The sequence below is a fragment of the Hemicordylus capensis genome, chromosome 13 (assembly GCF_027244095.1).
Source record: "Hemicordylus capensis ecotype Gifberg chromosome 13, rHemCap1.1.pri, whole genome shotgun sequence".
In the NCBI taxonomy this organism is placed as follows: Eukaryota; Metazoa; Chordata; class Lepidosauria; order Squamata; family Cordylidae; genus Hemicordylus; species Hemicordylus capensis.
The window spans coordinates 14,850,050-14,871,977 of NC_069669.1; the positions used below are offsets into that span (position 1 = coordinate 14,850,050).

At 48.9% G+C, this 21,928-nt stretch overlaps 1 protein-coding gene across 7 annotated transcripts in view; it reads left to right on the top strand.

Annotated features, from left to right (window-relative positions):
- ELFN1 (extracellular leucine rich repeat and fibronectin type III domain containing 1) overlaps positions 1-21,928 on the top strand; it is a 282,167-nt gene that overhangs the window by 174,390 nt on the left and 85,849 nt on the right. For all 7 annotated transcript variants that reach the window (XR_008311980.1, XM_053276162.1, XM_053276166.1 and 4 more), the window contains one exon: positions 5,458-5,650. The gene's annotated coding sequence lies outside the window, so the exon portion shown is untranslated. The remainder of the gene's footprint in view (positions 1-5,457; positions 5,651-21,928) is intronic.

Sequence of the window (21,928 nt, forward strand, 5' to 3'; positions counted from 1 at the left end):
AGACTATTGTCAGACAGCTGGGAAAGAGACTGTATGAATCTTGCAAGTTCTTATCCTGGCAGGGAAACATCTCCAGGTCTTTAAGGCACCAGACGGGTGTGCACCAGTGTTTGGCAAATGAGAGAGAGAGGTTAGAGAGAGATCGAAGCATTCCCTCAAAACCCACATTGTTCAGGACAGCTTTCCGAATGCCGTTTTCGGGTGGCGGTGGTGGTGATTATGATTACACATGGAACCCGCAATACAAATGTTGTGTTAGATTTGAAATCTCATGTGTGATGTTGGTGAGGAAGGGACAGAATGGAGCATTGAGGGCAGCAGGAAGGTGAAACAGAGAGTTGGGAGAATCTTCTCAGAGAGGTTTCCTTTTCATTCCTCCATCCTCAACCCTTTCTTCTCTCTTGTTCCTTCTTCCTTCCTCCTCCTCCTTCCTCCTCCTCCTTTCTTCTCCTTCTCCTTCTCCTTCTCCTTCCTTCCTTCCTTCTTTTTTTAGGATTTCATTTTGTGTTTGTGTGTTGCCAGGGTTGTAACTGGGGGCGGGGGTTGTTCGCCCTTCTCCCCAGTGATCCCTTGGAGTGAGGGAGATAATGAAGAAAATGGGGAGCAGTTAAGCTGGGATGGGCCTCAGGAGCTGGGGCCCCCAGATTCTTTGAACCCCTCCGCTCAATTATAGCTACACCCCAGCGTGTTGCATTCTCTCCCTCTTGGTTTACATTTGGGTGGCTGCCTACATGTGAGCACTGTAAGCTTAGGGCCAGCCTACTCAACCTAGGCCCCCAGCTCTTTTTGGACTACAACTCCCATAATCCCTAGCCACAGTGGCCAATAGCCAGGGATTATGGGAGTTGTAGGCCAACATCTGCAGGAGGGCTGGAGTTGAGCAGCCCTTGCTTAGAGGATAGGATTGTAGTTGTGGTAGAGCAGGGATTCTCAACGTTGGGTCCTCAAATGTTATTGGACTTCAACTCCCATAATCCCCAGCCCCAGTGGCCAGTAGCCAGGGATTGTGGGAGTTGTAGGCCAACATCTGCAGGAGGGCCGGAGTTGACCAGCCCTGGCTTAGAGGATAGGGTACTAGTTGTGGTAGAGCATCTGCTTGCATGCAGAAGGTCCCAGGTTCTGGCTCTGGCAGCATCTCCTGGTAGAGCTGGGAAAGACTCTTGCCCGAAACTTTGTAGAGCCACTGCCGGTCTGCGTAGACAATACTGAGCGAAATAGGCCAATGGTCTGACTCAGTATAAGGCAGCTTCTTGTGTTCCTGTATTCCAGGAGACACATTTAATGGGGGAAATCAGGCGACTGTCTCAATGCATTCCAAGTATGTGCTCTTCTGTCAGGGGCAGAGATTGGTTGTCTTGGAAAATTCCGGTTTCTTTTCAAAACTGGCTGCAAAAAGAGCCTCAAACTTCCACAAGAATGATCTTCTTCTTCTTCTTTTACCCAGAATTCCTCTCAGAGTAACATTGTGCAATCACTTAGTACCATTGTGCGGATGGGAAGTGTCAGCTAACAACCTCCAGGAAGAACACCGCTGCTACTGTCAAATTTCCCCCTCACTCCAGGAAAAAAAACAACCCCAAACAACCCAGCCAGATCTTCCACCTGCAAATGTGGCAGTGAAATTAGGGGGTGGTAGATTTCTATTCACCTCTACCCAATGCTCCGTAGCAAACTGGACATTGCTGAGGGCAAGTGAGGGCAATGCAGAGTGAAGGCTAGTGAGGGCAGTCCAAACAAATAACAAATATCCCACCCCATTAATAGCTGAAAAGCCATTAGAAGAAGGGAAGGCACTTTTTCACACTGCCACAAATGTTTGTAAGAAAGGCGAGTTGTGAATGGGACAGTGAAATAGAGGGGGGAATTTCAAGTTGTCTCTAGACAACTGCTCAACTTTGGCCCTCCTGCAGATGTTGGCCTATCATCCCCATAATCCCTGGCTATTGGCCACTGTGGCTGGGGATTCTGGGAGTTGTCATTCAAATAAGTGGTGTAGTGGTTAGAGTGCTGGACTAGGACCGGGGAGACCCGAGTTCAAATCCCCATTCAGCCATGAAACTAGCTGGGTGACTCTGGGCCAGTCACTTCTCTCTCAGCATAACCTACTTCACAGGGTTGTTGTGAGGAGAAACTTAAGTATGGAGTACACCGCTCTGGACTCCTTGGAGGAAGAGCGGGATATAAAATGTAAAAATAAAAAATAAAAACAAAAACAGCTGGGGCTAAGTTGAGCAGGCGTGGTGTAGACAATGCTATGTAGCCAACTGGATGTTATTGAGGGCAAGTGAGGGCAATTCAGAATAAGGGGGATGCCAACGAATAAGCAAACTCCTCCCTATTAAGTGTCAAAAACCCATCAGGTCAGGGAAAGCACGTCTTCCGACGGCCACAAAAGTTAGCGAGAAAAGCAAGCTCTTACAGCTCGGGTTTAATTACTGCGGTCCGTACGACGGAGTCCGCAGTCAGGTGTCTGCATTATCTCACTGTCACCTGGATACAACATTTTCTTACTTCAAAGCAATCCTTGTTATGTGTTGTCCTTCTCTTTCTAGCGCAGATGTCAGTCTTCTGAGTGCATATCTGCCACTGTTCTGCGACACCTTGTCTGTCTGATTGATTATTCTGGGGCATTCTCCTTTCTGATACCTTACAAATGGCCTGATCGGTGTTTGCAAGCGGGTCTCTTCTTTGTTAATATTCGCTGGTGGACTCATTAACATCATCCAGCCCCTGACCTCTCTCCTTTGATGTGCCAACACCTGCCTTTGGTCGCTCCATCTTCAGTGACGTTGACCTTGGGGGCTGCATTTCTCTCTGTAGTTCCATCCTCCACTGGGCTATAATGGCAATTTCTAATCCTGTTATCCCTAATAGGATTCTAGCCCAATATATCTGAAGTGTGTAAATGGGCATGTTTTGCCATGGTATATAATAAAACTGCTTAATGTGAGGGAAGGTTAAAGCTGAATCTTACAATCCACTTTGTAGTCGGAGGTATCTGGATGCAGAATTCAAGCGTCGCTCCTCGGACGCGAAGGGCAGACGTGTGCAAAACTTGCTCTATTTCCTTTTCAAATTTATGTGCAAATAATCAGATGTTTTCCTCTTGTTTACCCCGCCTCCTTTCCTTTCCCTTCCTCTTTTGATTCCTATCCCTTGAATTTTAGATTGTAAGCCCTTTGGGGCAGAGACTCTCATAGTTTGTATAGGACCGTGCACATTTTTTGGCACTCTGGGGTGGATCCTTTCCTGCTTGCCCGTCAAAGAAAAGAGGGGAAACCATGATTTCCAGATGTATACATTCTTAAGCCTTGAATTTTTCATAGCAGATGGTATCGTCAGACATTACCACTTCAAACCACATATGAGGGATCGCAATTTGAGTGTTCACCTATATTAGTAAGATTTGCCTGCAGGTAAAAAGCACATTTTGACTTTTGCCAAGGAGAGAAGGAATGGAATATAATTATTCTCCCTCATGTACGATTTGAAGCTCTTTTAGAACAGAGGTTCCCCACTTGTGATAATCCAGATGCTGCTGAACTATAAATCCCATTATCCCCAGCTACAATTGATTGTGGCTGGGGATGATGGGAATTATAGTTCAGCAGCATCTGGTGGACCACGGGCTGGGAACCCCGGTTTTAGAGCACATATGCAAAAAGGGGCAAAACTGTTTGCTTGCATTTAAAGTTGCAGCAGCAGGATCTTCATCCCTTCCCCTCACTTGACTAAGTGCTTGCCAGAAGCAGGAGAAGAATCGTGAGGGGCAGTTTTGGTACAAAAAAGAGGTTTGCTTTCTTTTCTCTCCCTTTTTGGTGAGGGATGGCTTCTCCTTCAGCAGGAGCTTTGCCCTCCCCCAAATAGCAACTTCCCCACTCAGAGTCCAATCCCTTGAAACTCTGGCACATTGCTCTATGGATGCCCTGCTCTTGCCAACCTTGAGTGGTAAAATCTGGGAATTGACCAGCAGGGCAAGAACAGGTCTGAAATAAAGTGAGCCAGATCAGCACTGGAGCTGTCCATCCAAGGAGTTGGTCAGAAAGAGATGTTGCACCGGCAGCATCCAAGTTTTGTAGCTGTCCCACTCTTGCGCGAAGCATTAACCAGATCAGAACATGCCGTGGTTCTTGCTTTCTCCTCTGGAGAAGGGCTCAGAGTGGGAGGCCTCAGGTTGTCAGATGTGCACAGCACTTCTGCTCTGGTCTTCAGCTCAGGTTCCCCCCCCCCCCCGTCTCTGGTTCTGGATCTATTTATTTATCATATTAATCTAGACATAGATTAATGTCTGGATATGATATCCATAATATTGAATATTTTTGCTTCAATCTGGGTCAAAGACCATAGGCTTGTTCACATGATTGTGAACTGGATAGGACAACCATTGTACCCACCTTTCAGAGCTGTATGCACTCTCGATTTTCAGCCATGTGCAAATAAAAAACAAAGGTTGGAGGCACGGAAAATGGTCGTCTGCTAAGCCCAGCTGGATAGGCTGGTTTTTCCTCCTACCTTGTTCAGAAGCTGGGGAAGGAATCTGGGTAGGGCACACTTGTCCTATCCAGCTGATGCTTAGAAGATCATCATACTCTGTCTCCTACCTTGATTTTTACTTGCACATGATCGAAAATCAGGAGTGCACAAAACTCTTAAAGGTAAGTAGGTCTATAGGAGGAAAGTTGGACTATGGGAGGAACGCTGGTCTTGTGGTAGCAAGCATGACTTGTCCCCTTTGCTAAGTAGGATCTACCCTGGTTTGCATTTGAATGGGAGACGTGGGAGCATTGTAAGGTATTCCTCTTGGGGGATGGGGCCACTCTGGGAAGAGCACCTGCCTGCTTGCATGCAGAAGGTCCCAAGTTCCCTCCCTGGCATTTCCAAGATAGAGCTGAGAGGGACTCCTGCTTGCTACCTTGGAGAAGCCACTACCAGTCTGTGTAGACCAGGGATTCTCAGCATTGGGTCCCCAGATGTTATTGGACTTCAACTCCCATAATCCCCAAACAAAGGCCACTGGGGCTGGGGATTATGGGTGCTGAAGTCCAATAACATCTGGGTACCCAACGTTGAGAATCCCTGCTGTAGACAATACTGAGCTAGATGGACCTATGGTCTGACTCAGTAGAAGGCAGCTTCCTATGTTCAAACGTTCCTCGAGATATGAAGGCCTGGGGGGAAACTAGGAAAAAAACTTTTTTTTTTTTTGAGAGAGAGAGAGAGAGAATGAGAGAGAGACCTTTTCTCTCCCCCCACCCTGCCCTAGGGTGCAACAATCTCTAGGTGGAACAATTGTGAATAAACCTCATGCCTTAGATGTAGGTTGTGATGTAGATGGAAGCCGGGTGCACCCTAGGCCCTTCCCTTGATACCCTCGTGCCTCCGTAATATCCAGTCTATTTAAACACTTCCATCCTCTACCTTTGTTATAGATCAACCCTCTTTCTTTTCCTCTTGCAGTTCAAAGGCCAGATTTGGTAACCAGCGCTGTGAGATCCCTTAAAAACCCGAATCCATTGTGCCTGGATTCAAGCGAATCCATTCAGCGAGGTGCGGAGGAGGAGGCGGCAAAATTCATGACTTCCACTGGGGAGCATCCTTTCAGCCACCGCTTTTGGATGTCAGCAATCAGCGCTGAAGCGCCGTCACCGAGGTAAGAGGTGACCTTTTCAGTCTGGTCTACCGGGAGGCTCATGAGAGGCAAAGCACAGGCAGAGAATCGACGATGGGGAAGTCGCCGGGGCCTGGGTGGGGGGGAGGGGGGCAGGACAGAAGCTTTGCAGAGAAAACCCATGTTAAAGGGCCTGCCCAGCACTTAGAGAAGTTTTTCTGTCCTAGTCGCAAGTGGTCTTTGACAACCATCCACCATAGTAATGGCAGTTTGTATCTCAACCTGCATTCCGATTTGGAATGCTACCGACAGCGATCCGGAGAGGTTTTGTTGCCGAGAAATCCTTCGAGATTGCTCACCGATGGTCTTTTTTGTCGAACGGGGGATGTTGTTGACCTCAAGGGGGACGGAACAGAACAGGAGAGACAAAACTGTCCGTACTTGGCTACCTCCCAGGAAAGTGAGGCAAAATCCATACACCTTGCCAAGAAGTTCCGAAACATTTGGGCAGGAGGCCTCTTTACCCTCTGGTTGGTTACATGTCATAGGCTCCTAGCAACCGGGCAAAAATGAGGGGCTGCCAGTAACACTGGGATGGTCGCCACCACGGTTGCTGAAGAGGGGAGTGAGGAAACGTCTCCTCTCATATGGACTGCTGTCTGTAGAATCTGGTCGCCTCCTTCTCTTGCTCATACTGGACATTGGGGGATGGGGCCATAATTCAATGGAAGAGCATCTGCTTTGCATGCAGGAGGTCCCAGGTTCAATCCCTGGCAGCATCTGCAGGTGAGGCTGGGAAAGGCCCCTGCCTAACTGCTGCCAGTCAGTGTAGACCAGGGAATGTAGACTTTGTGGTTGGACTACAGCGCCCATCATCCCCAGCCACAGTGGCTGAGAGTCGGGGATGATGAGAGTTGCAGTCCAACAACAGCTAGAAGGCCAAAGGTGTGCAGAGTTGGTACAGACAATATTGAATGAATGATCTGACTCAGTGTAAGGCAGATGAATCAATGGTCTGACTCAGTATAAAGCCGCTTCCTATGTTCCTTAGGCGATGGAATAAGGCCTGCTTCATCCCCGCATGGTGTCTTGTTTGTTAACTGGCAGTTGATGGGCGGACAGAGCTTCTCTCTGTGTGGTGCTGGATCTTTGCCATCCCATTCACACATACAAGTCATTGCTGAATGAGAGACCACATGTGAGCACTGTAAGATATTCCCATTGGGGGAAGGGGCTTCTCTGGGAATAGGGTCTCTGTGCTTGCATGCAGTAAATCCCTCCCTGGCAGCATCTCCAAGACAGGGCTGAAAGAAAGACTCCTGCCTGCAACCTTGGAGATGCCGCTGCCAGTCTGGGTAGACAATACTGAGCTAGATGGACCAAGGGTCTGACTCAGTATACGGCAGCATCCTATGTTCCTGTCTTCCTAATCTTGCCGACATCAAGCTGTGAACTTGCTCTAAGTGAAATTTTGATCAGGGCACCTACCGGGATGTAAGGTCGCTTATAAACTGCCATTCGTTTTATTGAGTCAGCTTTCCTTAACTGAAAGGGTGTCTCAGCCTTGCACTTGTCATGAAAATGTGACTTCGGGAAAGACACTTCCAAGGGCCTGCTTGATGCCGAAGATTCATTTTCAGGTTGAATTATAAGGCTGATAAACAACTCTTTGAAAACCAGGGTCAAGTATGTTCCCCTTTTCTGGTCCACACAATATTGTGATTCAGAACGGAGAGAGAACATCAGGGCACTGTTGCCGGCAGTTTAGTTTCCTGACCTTGCGCTGTCTTTCCTGTTGAAATGAGGTTCCGTGGAGCATCTTCCGTGGAGCATCTTGAAATGAGGTTCCAGGAGCATCTTCTTTGCCTCCGCCCCACTTTTGTAAGGGGTTCCATTCTTCTGCCGGCAGTAAGGAAACCAAGGAAGGGGTGGAGGGAGAAGGGGAGAGAAGTTTTGAATGTTTGAGCACAGTCAGATGCATCTTTCTGGCAGCCTGCAATCTTGCATGCCTCTATTATTCAAAATAGGCTTTTCATAAGGACAAAGCGGAACACTTTAATGGAAACAAAATATTATAGGCAAAGGCACTGCCGGCGAAAGCACTGATTTCCATTACGGCCGATTTCCATTACTGCTCAGGAAGGTAAGGGCAGGATTTTGAAAATGAGAGTTTTAACTTGTCTTTAACAAGTTGTTGGCTTGGAGAGGAATATCAGGTGCTTTGGGATTAAGCTTTGTTGAGGGGCACAAAACGTGACGGGAATGGGGGAGGCATATCTTGGTCATAGAGCATCTGTTTGCTTGCATGCTGCAGAAACGGTCAAGCCCGCATGTTCAGCACGGACCAAGCCTTGTTTGTTTTGTTTTGTTTAATTCCTTTCTGAGCAATCTTGGTCAGGTTGGTTCAATCCCTGGCAGGGCAGAGCTGGAAGCAACTCCTGCCTGAAACCTTAGAGAGCTGCTGCCAGTCAGTGCAGACAATACTGAGCTAGACGGACCAATGGCTGGACTCAGTAGACGGCAGCTTCCTAGACTCCGATGGCAGCTACCATGTTTCCCAGACTATTGCTCCTCTGGTCCTCACTGCCACCATTTTTTTTTAAAGTGGTGATCCGAAAAAACACTAAATTTGAGATTCCTTAGAAGGAGATGGGGACAGGGCAGGGGAGAATTCCAGAGCCCAGCAGGGTGGTGGGCAGGAATAGGGGCGGTCCTTTCATGAGGCAAGGCAAAGGCTGTCACCTCAGAAGGCGCATTCTTGGGCCACCAGCAGGGTGGCAAGATGCCCCACCCCCTTGTAGCCATTGGAGCAGCTCTTGGGGGTGGGTCTGATCCATGCCAATTTTGCCACCGCCATCTCTCCCCACACTCCTTGTAAAGCGAGAAGCTTGCGGAGAGAAGAGGAGGCCGCCGGCCGCCTTCCCTTCTCCCTAACCCGGCCTCACTTTCCCATTTCGAAAGGGGGCTGGCCTCACCAGGGGCGTGGGGAAAGGCAGCATTGGGTGGCTTGCCTCAGGCACAGTGAGGCCTTGGGTAGCCCCTGGGTGGGAGGTCGCTAGCTTGACTTCCCCATGGCCCCATTCCAGCATCAATTGCAGGAGGGAAGGGGCTTGATTCACCCGGAGTCGTCTTTGCGCCTCTTCTCTCCCCAGCCTCTGTCTTGCATTTTGCTCTGCCACTGATCTTCCTTAGCCAATGCCTCCTTGGCTTATGGACAGCGGGCTACGGCTCAAGGAAACCCATCTAGTCCAGCATCCTGCTTCTCACAGTGGCCCACCAGATGCCACCGAGAAGCCTACAGGCAAGAGGTGAGGGCATGCCGTCCATTGTCCCCTCTAGCAGGGATTCCCAGATGTTGTTGACTACAACTCCCAGAATCTGCAAGGAAAATCCATTGCAGCTGGGGATTCTGGGAGGAGTTGTCAGTAACATCTGGGGATCCCAGTTAGAGGGAACTCTGATGCCCTCTCTCCTGCTGCTGCTCCCCTGCGTCTGGTATTGAGAGGCATCTTGCCTCTGAGGCTGGAGGTGGCCTTTAGCCACCAGACGAGTAGCTGTTGATAGACCTGCCCTCCATGGATTTGTCTAACGCCCTTTTAAAGCTTAGGCCGTGCTGGATCAAGCCAAAGTCTCCATCCTGTTGGGCAACTGATTAAAAATCATATCGTCAACTGATGTTTTCTCTAATCAGACGGTGTCCCTTGTTTTGATAAGAAGTAAGAGAGCTGGTCTTGTGGTAGCAAGCATGACTTGCCCTCTTAGCTAAGCAGGGTCCACCCTGGTTGCATATGAATGGGAGACTTGGTGTGTGAGCCCTGTAGGGTGTGGGCATAATAAGTTATTCCCCTTAGGGGATGGAGTCACTCTGGGAAGAGCAGAAGGTTCCAAGTTCCCTCCCTGGCGGCATCTCCAAGATAGGGCTGAGAGAGATTCCTGCCTGCAACCTTGGAGAAGCCGCTGCCAGTCTGTGTAGACAATCCTGAGCAATATGGACCAATTCCGTATATGGCAGTTTCCTATGTTCCTATGTAAAGTTGATATTTTCCCAGGGGGGGGGAGCATTCACCGAACCACCAGGACCCCCTGTGGTATTCCAGTGCTGGAATTAACTGGGGAGGGGGATTCTCAGTCCTCATCTAACAGTGATCCCCAGATGTTGTCGACTACAACTCCCAGAGTCCCCAGCTGTTGTGGCTTTTGCTTGGGGATTCTGGGAGTTGTAGTCCACAACATCTGGGAATCCCCATTAGAGGGAACGCTGCTCATAAGCATCTCCTTTGGACGGATGCAAGGACAGAAAAATAGAGAGAGAGAGCGTGTGATGTCAGTTGCTGTCTTTGGATGAAGGCAAGGCCTGGCAGTGAATTGTAAGCCTCAGCATTAAGATGGCAAGCCTGGGATGGAAGGGACAAAAGACGGTTTTGTTATCAGGGTTGATACACCCGCATCTTGCCGACAAAGAGATGAAAGATTCCCGCAGGGCTCCCTCGGTTGAGTGCTGCAAAGTCTTTCATTGAGTTACCCGTCGATGCAAAATACAGCCTGCGACAAATGGGGAGATCAATGCCTCGCACCCGTGTGACGGGCGAGGAGGGGGCAGGTCTGTTTTGACAAGTATTAAGTGGCGACGTTTGCGGATCTGTCTTCTTGGACAGAGTGAGCAAAGAGAAGCAATGGATTCATTTCACTCACGGCGGAATGGTTAATTATGATGAATGGCTGTGGTCTCATCCTTCCACACACCCTGCCCGCGCCTGCCTCCACTGCAGCCGCCTCCTTTGTCCCACAGGGACGAATTCGGGCCCTGCTGGGCAGAGAAACCAAATGCAGCTTCTTGCTAACAAAATCTTCCTTGAGGATTTGGGCGAGGGGGTGCGGGGGGGGGGGAGAGGATACCTCTTGTTACCCTACAACTCACTTCCCTACAAGAAAAAAAGCATATGGATTGTATATGTCCCCACAATGCTTTGCAATACCCACAGCGTCCCCACAATGCTTTGCAATCCTTATAACCCAGGGCCAGGGATTCTCCATATTAGCTCCCCGGATTTTGTTGGGACTACAACTCCCATCGTCCCCAGGCTGTGGTGGCTGGGGACGATGGGAGTTGTAGTCTAATGACAGCTGGGGACCCAAAGTTGAGGGCCCCTGGATTATAAGGGATTGCAAAGCATTGTGGGAGTGACTGTTGCTGGTGTCTGTCTTATGTTTCTTTCCGTTTGGGAAAGCCCTTTGGGAACAGGGATCCATCTTATTTATTTATTATTTTTCTGTGTAAACTGCCCTGAGCCATTTTTGGAAGGGTGGCATAGACATCGAATAAATAATAAATAAATACGAATTTCCTTGCTTGACAAGCTGGACCATATCGTGTTCTTTCCCAGATTGGCCGGCCAGATGCAAAGGGGACCATTCTCACAGTGCAGTGCTGGGCTGTGCCCAGAGCTGGGGGGGGGCTCCTTTAAGGAAAATGGAGCCCCTCTTGGAACCCTGCACCACCTTGGGAAGCATGCACAGAGTGCTGGGAAGTGTAGCCCTTCCTGGAGCTCTTAAGAGGGGGATCTATCTCTCTTAAAGGGCCCTCCCAGCTCTGAGGGAAGTGTGGGACTGTGCAGAGATCAGCATGGTGGAAAATGGCGCTCACATGGAAGATCTTTTGTCAAATTGGCCCCTGCGTGCAAAATAGTGAAGAAGATCACTGCTGTAAGCCATGCCAAGAGCACTTAGTGGCCCTAGCAAAAAGACCCAAGTCCACTTTTGCAGGGGATGGCAAATGGCGTCCGCTGTACATCTCGCTGGGAGTAGAAGTTAGGGAAACCTGCATATGTAGAAGAGCAGCTTGACTATAGCCAGATGCTAACAAGTTGATCTAGTGAGAACCAATCTGCCTACGTTTCTTTCACTATCCCTACAACTGGGCTAAATTTGGTCCAAATTGCTTGGGCAGTTCACAAGTTAGCCCACTTGCGCCTGAAACATTCATTTATTTTTACATTATAATTTTTTTTTTACATTTTCTATCCCGCTCTTCCTCCAAGGAGCCCAGAGCGGTGTACTCCATACTTAGGTTTCTCCTCACAACAACCCTGTGAGGTAGGTTAGACTGAGAGAGAAGCGACTGGCCCAGAGTCACCCAGCTAGTTTTATGGCTGGATGGGGATTTGAACTCGGGTCTCCCCGGTCCTAGTCCGGCACTCTAACCACTACACCACGCTGACATGCATCTGCCATCTTGAATCGGGGTGGATGACATCATCACAAACTATGTGATGGTTTGTTCCTATGTGTCCCTTCCAAGTGCCCCTATGAGTCCCTACAACTCTACCAAATAGGTCCCCATTTGCACCTCAGACGTTCACGAGTCTGCCATCTTGGATTCAGGGTGGCTGACAAGGAGAGGAGGTCTTGTGGTAGCAAGCATGACTTGTCCCCTGAGCTAAGCAGGGTCTGCCCTGGTTGCATATGAATGGGAGACTAGAAGTGTGAATACTGTAAAATATTCCCCTTATTAGGGGATGGAGCCGCTCTGGGGAGAGCAGATGGTTTCAAGTTCCCTCCCTGGCAACATCTCCAAGATAGGGCTGAGAGAGACTCCTGCTTGCAACCTTAGAGAAGCCGCTGCCAGTCTGTGAAGATAATACTGAGCTAGATAGACCAATGGTCTGACTCAGTATATGGCAGTTTCCTATGTTCCCTATGTTCCTATGACATCATTGCAAACTACGCCCTTGAGCCTTTCCTGTGTGTCCCTACACCCGCAACAAATGGGGTTCAAATTGGTTAGGCAGTTCGCAAGTTAGCCCAAGTACGCCTCTAAAGTTTCAGTGTCCGCCATCTTGAATTGGGGTGGATGGCATCCTCGCAAATGATGCTGTTGAGATGTTCCAACAGCTGTACGTAATCGGGTTCATATTGGTCCAGGCATTGCGATGCTGATGGGGCGGGGGCACACGGACACACACACACACACACACACACACACACAATGTGGGGTGATCTCATAAGCCTTCTGGAAAGTAGGCTAGACAGGTCTGCCAAGGATTTATCACCCGAGGTGTAGTTACCGTTATGCAGGCTAAGATAAGAATAATCAGCGTCCTCTGACATAAGCTGATGCTTCCTCGTGAGCATCAGGAAAGCATTATCCCTGCCAGGTGCGTCATTTGCATATCTGGCAACATGCACTGAGGGATACAAGCTCTTGTTCTGCAAAGGCCAGCCGGAATGTTGCAGCTCTCCCCAACCCCCGCCAATTCTGCAGTTCCTACTGGCCCACTCGGGTTCTGTGATTTGAATGAACTACGCATCCGAGAAGATCCACATGCGTTGGCGTGATTTGCAGGCTGCAGTCGTACCATTTGGGTGCAACCAGGCCGAATGTGAAAAGTTGGGCTGTGTTTTCTTTGGACTGCCACACACTTAGAAGGTAGATATGTCACACTAGCAAATTGTTGTGAGGTGAGAATTCAGCTGACTGTATTTTAAGTGAGGTAGAAAAAGGGCTGTAGAAATGCCCCTCCATTGCAGGAGAGCAGGAATGCCTTTTTGAATGCTCTTTCATGAAAAATGCTCCATGAATGTGGAAAGCTCTCGTGCCAGTGAGAGGGCAGTTACACGTCGTTCTCCCTGATAAGCTAGTTCTCTATCTGCAAGGAGTTCTTGTTCTATACACAAAAGACTATTTGTTTAAAGAAAAATGCAACTGTCTAGCTGCACTCTGGAGTGCTGCGGTCTAGAATTCCGTCATCTCGTTCTGCTTCCTAGGAGATCAGCTCCGTCTACAAGCAATACAGGCAATCCAATGGATTTGGTTGTGAATATTTACGGTCAGGCTGCGGGAAGGCGTCGGTTCTTTTTGGTACTCGATTATCAGGTGGGGTGTGAAGTTGTAAATTAACCAGCATCTTGAGCTACCTCTGAGGATGTGTTTTAATCTTCCTGCTGTATTGTTCACAGTGTAGCTAAAACCCTGCTGGTTCGTAGGATATCTCATTTTGCTGTCTGAGATGAGGTACTGAATTCAACCCAGGCCAGCTCCGGATGTTAATCATTGAATGGAAGTAAAGCAATGAAGGCTCCTTAAGAGAGGAGAGCTGGTCTTGTGGTAGCAAGCATGACTTGTCCCCTTAGCTAAGCGGGGTCCACCCTGGTTGCACTTGGATGGGAGACCCCATGTCTGAGCACTGGAAGATATTCCCCTGAGGGGATGGAGCCGCTCTGGGAAGAGCATCAAGGTCCCAAGTTCCCTCCCTGGCAGCATCTCCAAGATAGGGCTGAGAGAGATTCCTGCCTGCAACCTTGGAGAAGCTGCTGCCAGTCTGTGAAGACAATACTGAGCTAGATAGACCAATGGTCTGACTCAGTATATGGCAGTTTCCTATGTTCCTATGTAAGGCTCACTCATTCTATCAGGAGGCAAGTTAGATGCTGCCCTGCTCGTATTAGAGAAAGCTAGCTCCACATTCTTGACCAGCAGCTGTGCGCCCTCTGCTGGGCACTTTGGCAACAACCCAAGTCATACTTGGCAAGGGCAGATTGGGACCAGGAGAGAGAACTTCTACCAAATAGCCAGCACCTGCCCAGATCCCACTTGGGAGCCTTGTTCTGGGTCCTGCTGCCACTGGCTGTAGGGTGGCCTCTTTGGTGGTGGCCCCCAGAATTTGGAATCATCTTGGAATAAACTCCCAAGAGAGGTCTCCCTAGCCCCATCACCAGCAGCCAAGACTGTTTTTATTGCAGCTAGTCTTTTGGAGAGATTTGTTTGCTTCTGACCTCCTAAGTCAATCTCCAGCACCTCCAAGCTGGGCTGGGAAAAGACTCCAGTCTGAAACAGGGAGGCAAGTTAGTCTTGTGGCAGAGAGCAGGAGTGGCCTCCTTGTTAAGCAGGGTCTGCCTTGGTTTGCATTTGGATGGGTGACTACATGTGAGTGCTGTAAGCTGTTCCCATTAGGGGATGGGGTCATAGCTCAGTGGAAGAGCATCTGCATTCAGAAGGCTCAAGGTCCACTTCCTGGCAGCATCAACCCCTGCTAACTGGGCAAAGAGGCACCTTTTAACGTGGTGATTCTCTTTATTGAGCAGGGGGAGAGTAACTGGCCCTCTCCACCCCCAGCACGGTACCTCCAGTGACTGTTGCTGGTGTCTGTCTTATGTTTCTTTTTAGATTGTGAGCCCTTTCGGGACAGGGATCCACCTTATTTATTTATTATTTCTCTGTGTAAACCGCCCTGAGCCATTTTTGGAAGGTCAGTATAGAAATCGAATTCTTCATCATCATCATCATCATCATCATCATCATCATCATCATCTCCAGGAAAGGATGGGGAATGACTCCCATTTTCCATTAAGCACATTTGTTCATCAAATGCTAACCCTTTGAGTTTGCGATGGTGATGATTTCTGTTTTGCATTGAGTTATACTATTTCCCCCTCCCCACAGTAATGTACAGTACTTGAGAATGAGGTTAGTAAACCTCATTAAAGGCAATCGGTTCCTCGCCATAATCCCTCAATGTGTTTACATATATGGGGAACTAAAGAGGAGAGGAAAATCCATTAGGTACATAGAGACAGAAAAAGACTCTCAGGATACATGGCCCTCACTTCTGGTTCCTGCTTGAACACTGCCATACAGGATGCAAGAATATCATGCAGGTGAGGGTGTCTGCCCTGTCATTTCTGTGGTAACTTGCTCTCTTTCTGTGCATTGGTATTCTTGCAAGTTGAGCTGGGAACTCAAAGGGATTTCGCCTTGGGATTTTCTTAATGAAAGGCGGGGTATACATTTAACAATCAAACAATCAAAGGATTGCTACAGTTTCAGAGTGACCCGCTGGTTAGGTAGGGTTGTTTCAACAATGACAGCAAGCCCAACTGTATACCTCCCTGTCTTAGACAGGATGTTTCTCACAGCCTGGAAGATCCTTCATAAAGCAAAGTAAATCTATGCACTAGTTTGTTTGTTTGATTGATTGATTTCTATACCGCCCTTCCAAAAATGGCTCAGGGTGGTTTACACAGAGAAATAATAAATAAATAAGGTGGATCCCTGTCCCCAAAGGGCTCACAATCTAAAAAGAAACATAAGACAGACACCAGCAACAGTCACTGGAGGTACCGTGCTGGGGGTGGAGAGGGCCAGTTACTCTCCCCCTGCTCAATAAAGAGAATCACCACGTTAAAAGGTGCCTCTTTGCCCAGTTAGCAGGGGTTGATGCTGCCAGGAAGTGGACCTTGAGCCTTCTGAATGCAGATGCTCTTCCACTGAGCTATGACCCCATCCCCTAAGGGGAACAGCTTACAGCACTCACATGTAGTCACCCATCCAAATGCAAACCAAGGCAGACCCTGCTTAACAAGGAGGCCACTCCTGCTCTCTGCCACAAGACTAACTTGCCTCCCTGTTTCAGACTGGAGTCTTTTCCCAGCCCAGCCTGGAGGTGCTGGAGATTGACTTAGGAGGTCAGAAGCAAACAAATCTCTCCAAAAGACTAGCTGCAATAAAAACAGTCTTGGCTGCCGGTGATGGGGCTAGGGAGACCTCTCTTGGGAGTTTATTCCAAGATGATTCCAAATTCTGGGGGCCACCACCAAAGAGGCCACCCTACAGCCAGTGGCAGCAGGACCCAGAACAAGGCTCCCAAGTGGGATCTGGGCAGGTGCTGGCTATTTGGTAGAAGTTCTCTCTCCTGGTCCCAATACTCTCCCCCTGCTCAATAAAGAGAATCACCCCGTTAAAAGGTGCCTCTTTGCCCAGTTAGCAGGGGTAATTCTCATATAGCACTGTGATAGTGAAGTGCCTTTCAGGAAGGAGGAATCACTGCTCATCAGTGGGAGCCTTTAGTGAATCAGCTACTATACTTTACAGGCTGAAAGAGCTGTAGCTCAGTCATAGAGCATCTTCTTTGCATGCAGAAGGTCCCAGGTTCAACCCCTGGCAGCATCTCCGGGTAAAGCTCGGAAAGTAAAGCCCTGAAACCCTGGAGAAGCTGCTGCCAGTCAGTGTACTCCTTCCTGAAACCCTGGAGAAGCTGCTGCCAGTCAGTGTAGACAATACTGAGCTAGATGAACCAAAGGCAGCTTCCGATTTAATCCTGAGATGGCTCCTTCCCCCAGCTTTCCACTTCCTCTGCGTCATTGGACCCCTTCTCTAATGGCAAAGGGAGAGGAGAAGAGCTCTAGGCCATCATCACCTGCATAGCATCCCTCCAGTGGCTGTTGCGGGTGTCTCTCTTATGTTCCTTTTTTAGATTGTGAGCCCTTTGGGGACTGGGAGCCCTTTTACTTATGTATTTATATCGATGTAAGTCGCTTTGGGAACTTTTGTTGAAAAGCAGTATATAAATATTTGCCGTATCCGTTGATCATTTGGCTCCTTCCTTTCTAGAATCATCTCCACCTGGATAAGGGGACAAGTACATGTGTGGATTAGTAACTGGTTGAAGGTCAGGAAACAGAGGGTAGGGATAAATGGAGAGTTTTCACAATGGAGGGAAGAAAGAAGTGGGGTCCCGCAGGGATCTGGACGGGGACTGATGCTTTTAAATTTATTCATAAATGATCTAGAATCTGGGGTATATAAGTAGAAGTTGGGATATACCGATATATATTTACTTATATTGATGTAAATGGCTTTGGGAACGTTTCTTGAAAAGTGGTATATAAATATTTGTTGTCACATTTGTATGATGCCTTCTCACATCCAGGTGATTGGTGCTCTTTCTACCTCTCCATTTGCATGGATAGAAGTTATCTTCAAAGAGGAGCATCCATGCGATCCGGGTGCTGTGTGGTCGATAGATGTTGGAAGCAGGCGGTTTGCTCCCTCCTTGGCTGCGTCCGTCATGGGGCCGTGCCAAGGAGAACAAAACGTGTTGCGGCAGGTCGGAAGCTAACGCCTCATTAATCCTCCACACTGGTGGGAAGGGCTGCTGTGTCAAATTGGTCCAGGTGGCTGCTGTATCGTGCTTTGTATCGGGGGAACGAACACAGCTTGGGTCTTGGAAGCAGGCAAAAGTCGGGCCTGCTGAGAATCAAGGTGGAGGTAATGAGAGGAGAGGAGAGCAGAATGTGCTTATGAGGCAAGGCCACAGCATCTTGGGCTTTTTAGTCTGGAAAAGAGGGGACTACAGGGAGACATGATAGAGGTTTATAAAATGATGCATGGAGCAGAGAGAGTGGAGAGAGAGCAATGCCTCTCCTTCTCTCACAATACTGGAACTAGGTGTCAGCCTCTGAAACTGATGGCGAGGAAATGTAGGACTGGCAAAAGGAGGCACTTTCCCCACACGGTACATAATTAATCTGTGGAATTCTCTGCCACAGGATGTGGCGATGGCCACCAGCTTGGATGGCTTGAAAGGGGGCTTAGACAAAATTCGTGGAGGACAGATCTATCAATGGCTACTAGTCTGAGGGCTATAGGCCCTCAGGGGCAAGATGCTTCTAAATATTAGTTGTGGGAGAACGAAAGCAGGAGAGAGGGCATGCCCATACCTCTTGCCTGTGGGCTTCCCAGAGGCGTCTGGTGGGCTCCTGTGGGAAACAGGATGCTGGACAAGATGGACTTTGGGCCTGATTCATCAGGGCCGCTCTTCCGCGCCAAGATGGGGGAGGCTGGATAGAGGAATGTCCCCGTCGACCCCTCTGCACTTCCCCCCCAAGTCTGTGTCCCTGCTCCAATTGAGGCAGGCCCTGTGGGTCTGCAGAGGCGATTTGCATCACTCAGAGGCACCATCCTCTGAATGTCTGACAGGAGGCCTTCTCTCCACCCCCTCCCTTGGAGTGCCAGCCAAACGAGGACCGAGTGATGCAGCACGGCCCGGGTGCAGAGCTGTCAACACGGCTGGCACCCAAAGCAAATCCCAGTCGGGTGACATCTGCGCTCCATCCCTCGGCTGAGCCTCCGCTGTGCAGCCGCAGCCAAGCAGAGAACCAAGCCCAGAATGGACCTGTCTAAACATGACTGTCAGGGACCCCACTGCTGGGAAGTAAACCCAGCCTGGTTGACTTACATAAGAACATCCCTGCTGGATCCGGCCCAAGGCCCATCTAGTCCAGCATCCTGTTTCTCACAGTGGCCCACCAGATGCCTCTGGCAAGCCACAAGCAGGAGTTGAGGGCGTGCCCTCTCTCCTGCCATTTCTCCCCTGCAACTGGCTTAGGAACATAGGAAGCTGCCTTCGACTGAGTCAGACCCTTGGTCTATCTAGCTCAGTATTATCTACACAGACTGGCAGCGGCTTCTCCAGGCTTGCAGGCAGGAAGCTCTCTCGGTCCTATCTTGGAGATGCTGCCAGGGAGGGAACTTGGGGGACCTCCTGCAAGCAAAGCAGATGCTCTCCCCAGAGCAGCCCCACCCTCTAAGGGGAAATATGAAGTCTCCCATGAAGTCTCCCATTCAAATGCAAACCAGGGCAGATCCTGCTTAGCAAAGGGGACACTTCACACTTGCTACCACAAGACCCGCTCTCCTTCCATTTCTCCTTAGGCTGGTCACTTTCCCTCAGCCTAGCCTACCTTACAGGGCTGTTGTTATGAGAAATGTGTAATAAGAAATCGAATTCTTCTTCTTCATCATCATCATCATCATCATCATCATCATCATCCTGGGAAGGGAGTGGTGGGGAGTAACTCCTGATGGGAGCATGTGAGGCATTAAAAGCGTGTCCCTGATTTCACCTCCGAAATGGAAGAGGGGGCGGTCTCTCTAGCCCCCTGCCACACAGGGCACCATTAAAACCTTCTGGTGGGCCATCTTCCCTTCCTTCGGCCCACGGAAACGGAGAGGGGGCCACTTTTTGTCTCTGCTATCTGCTAATCACCCCTCTTCTCTGGCAATTACAATTGATTTGTGTGCATGGGGCGATGGAGAGGAGTCAATCGCATTTTTCATAGTGTCTCTCTCAAAGGGCTTTTTCTTCGCAGCAATGACTCAGATGCCGAGAGGCTGCGTAGACACAAATTACCTCTGCACGCCGCGGCTTAATGCATATCGCCTTGGCAAGCGGAAGGTGTTTTTCCGACCAAGGAGAGAGGACAGAGGCAGGAAGTGGGATACTAAGATTTATCCCTGTTTAAGCATCATATAGACCAGGGGTTCCCAACCTGTGGGACTGCAGATGCCGAGGGACTACAACTCCCATCCTCCTCTGCTGTAGCGGGGGGTGATGGGAGTTGTAGTCCAGCTATGTCTGAACGACGACTCCCAATGCAGACCTACTCAATCAGAGCTCCACGGTCTGTCTAGTCAAGAATCAAGAGACGGTGGCTGAAAGGGCATATTTTTGCCCTGTCTGCTGGAATTCCACCTTCCTGGCTAGTTATCAGGTCTGCAAGATGTCCAACCAAGTGCAAATCTTCTCTCTGGGTTTCCAGAATTACCGTGCAGTGGTAGCAGCCTTGGCAAAGCGCAGGCGAGAGCATCTTGTATCACAGATGCCCATGTCACTCCAAATTACATTTCGCTGGTACTACTGATCTCTTTAGAGCTCACAGGATGCTTAAGTTTAGTGTGATGACCAGAGACCCTTTGAAATGAGGGCTGGGCTGCAGGATAGGCTTAATAGATGCAGGATTTTAAGGGTTAGCTTCCTTCTCCGACCTTCCTCCTTTGCTTTTCAGTCCAGTCTAAGGCTTTGGCTTCCTAGAAGTCCCGGGATGGACGGCTCGGTGATCCAGAGCTAATTGAAATACTGGCCTGGATCGAGGAATGGATTTGTCATCAATATTCCACAGAGCACTGCAAGGAAGGGGCTGTAGCAAATGGCAGAGCACCTGTTTTGCATGCTGAAAGTCTCCCGTGAAATCCCTGGCAGCATCTCTAGATAAAACTGAGACAGGTCCCTTTCTGAAATCCTGGGGAGCTGCTGCCAGTCAGAGTAGACCAGATTGGCCTGGATGGACCAATGCTCTGGCTTGGTATAAGGCAGCTTCCTACGTCCACCAAATCCCATAGGAACACAGGAAGCATACACAGAGTCAGACCATGGTCCACCTAGCTTAATATGGTCTCTACACTGACTGGAAGCAGCAAGGTTGCAGGCAGGAGGCTTTCTCAGCCCTACCTGGAGATGCTGCCAGGAATTGAACTTGGGACGCAAAGCAGATGCTATACCACTGAGCTATGACCCCATCCATCAACAAACCACTGGAAATCTCAGCAACCACACCAGCTTCTGAAACATATCTTCATGAGGGCTAGAAACTTGATCCCCTTCTTGATCCCCTAGCTAAGAGTCACAGGCAATGGAATCTTGAATTCTGCGCTGCTTTTTTTTTTTTTTTACACTTCCTGGAATCACAACCATTGCTAACACTTCTGCTTGGCTTTGGAGTTGAAATAAGGGGAGGTATACTAGAAGTTTATAAAATTATGTGTGACGTGGAAAGAATGGAGAGAGAGAAATGTTTGTTCCCCTCTCACAACACTAGAACCAGGGGTCTTCCCATGAAACTGATTGCCAGGAAATTTAGGACAAAAAAAGGAAGTAAATAATCTGTGCAGTTCTCTGCCACAGAATATGGTAATGGCCACCAGCTTGGATGGCTTTAAGTGGGGCTTTGATACATTCATGGAGGAGAGGTCTATCAATGGCGACTAGTCCTGATGGCTATAGGCAGACTCAGAGGCAGGATGCCTCTGAATTCATTTCAGGGGAGCAACAGCAGGAGGGAAGGCAATCTTCATCTCCAGATTCTGGGCTTTCCAAGGGCATGTAGTGGACCAATGTGAGAAGCCAATAGGGATATGCACAAATCGAATTTTCAGATTTGATTTGAATTCAAATAGAAACTGGCCGATTAAATCCGAATTCAAATACCTTCAACCTATTTTGGTGCCTTTTTTAACCAATCAGGGCACCTGAATGGTTTTTAAAAGGTGTCAAAATGTCCCTAAATTGTCATTGAATCAATTCAAACTGATTCAAATTCGAATTTGGCTGGTTCGATTTAAATTGAATACGATTCAGATTTGAATCTTTTGACTTGGCCAGATTTGAGCCAAACTGATTCAAATCAATTTGCACATCCCTAGAAGCCAGATGCTGGACTAGATATGTGCTCTTCTTATGGGTAGCTAATTGGATCCCAAATTGCTTGACCATGCTCTGCAGTATTTGGCTTCCCATGTCCCTGGCTTGCGGCAAAGATTTCAGCTGGTTTGCCACCGTGTTGCCTGTATTTTGGCTCATGCAAATGGAAGTGGATGGAGTGTCGTGGGCACAAATTGCTGGAAATAGTCTGGTTGATACTACTTTTGCTCGGAGCTCTCCAAGGTAACTGCACGCCTCAACATGTTCTCAAAATATGCCAGCAGTT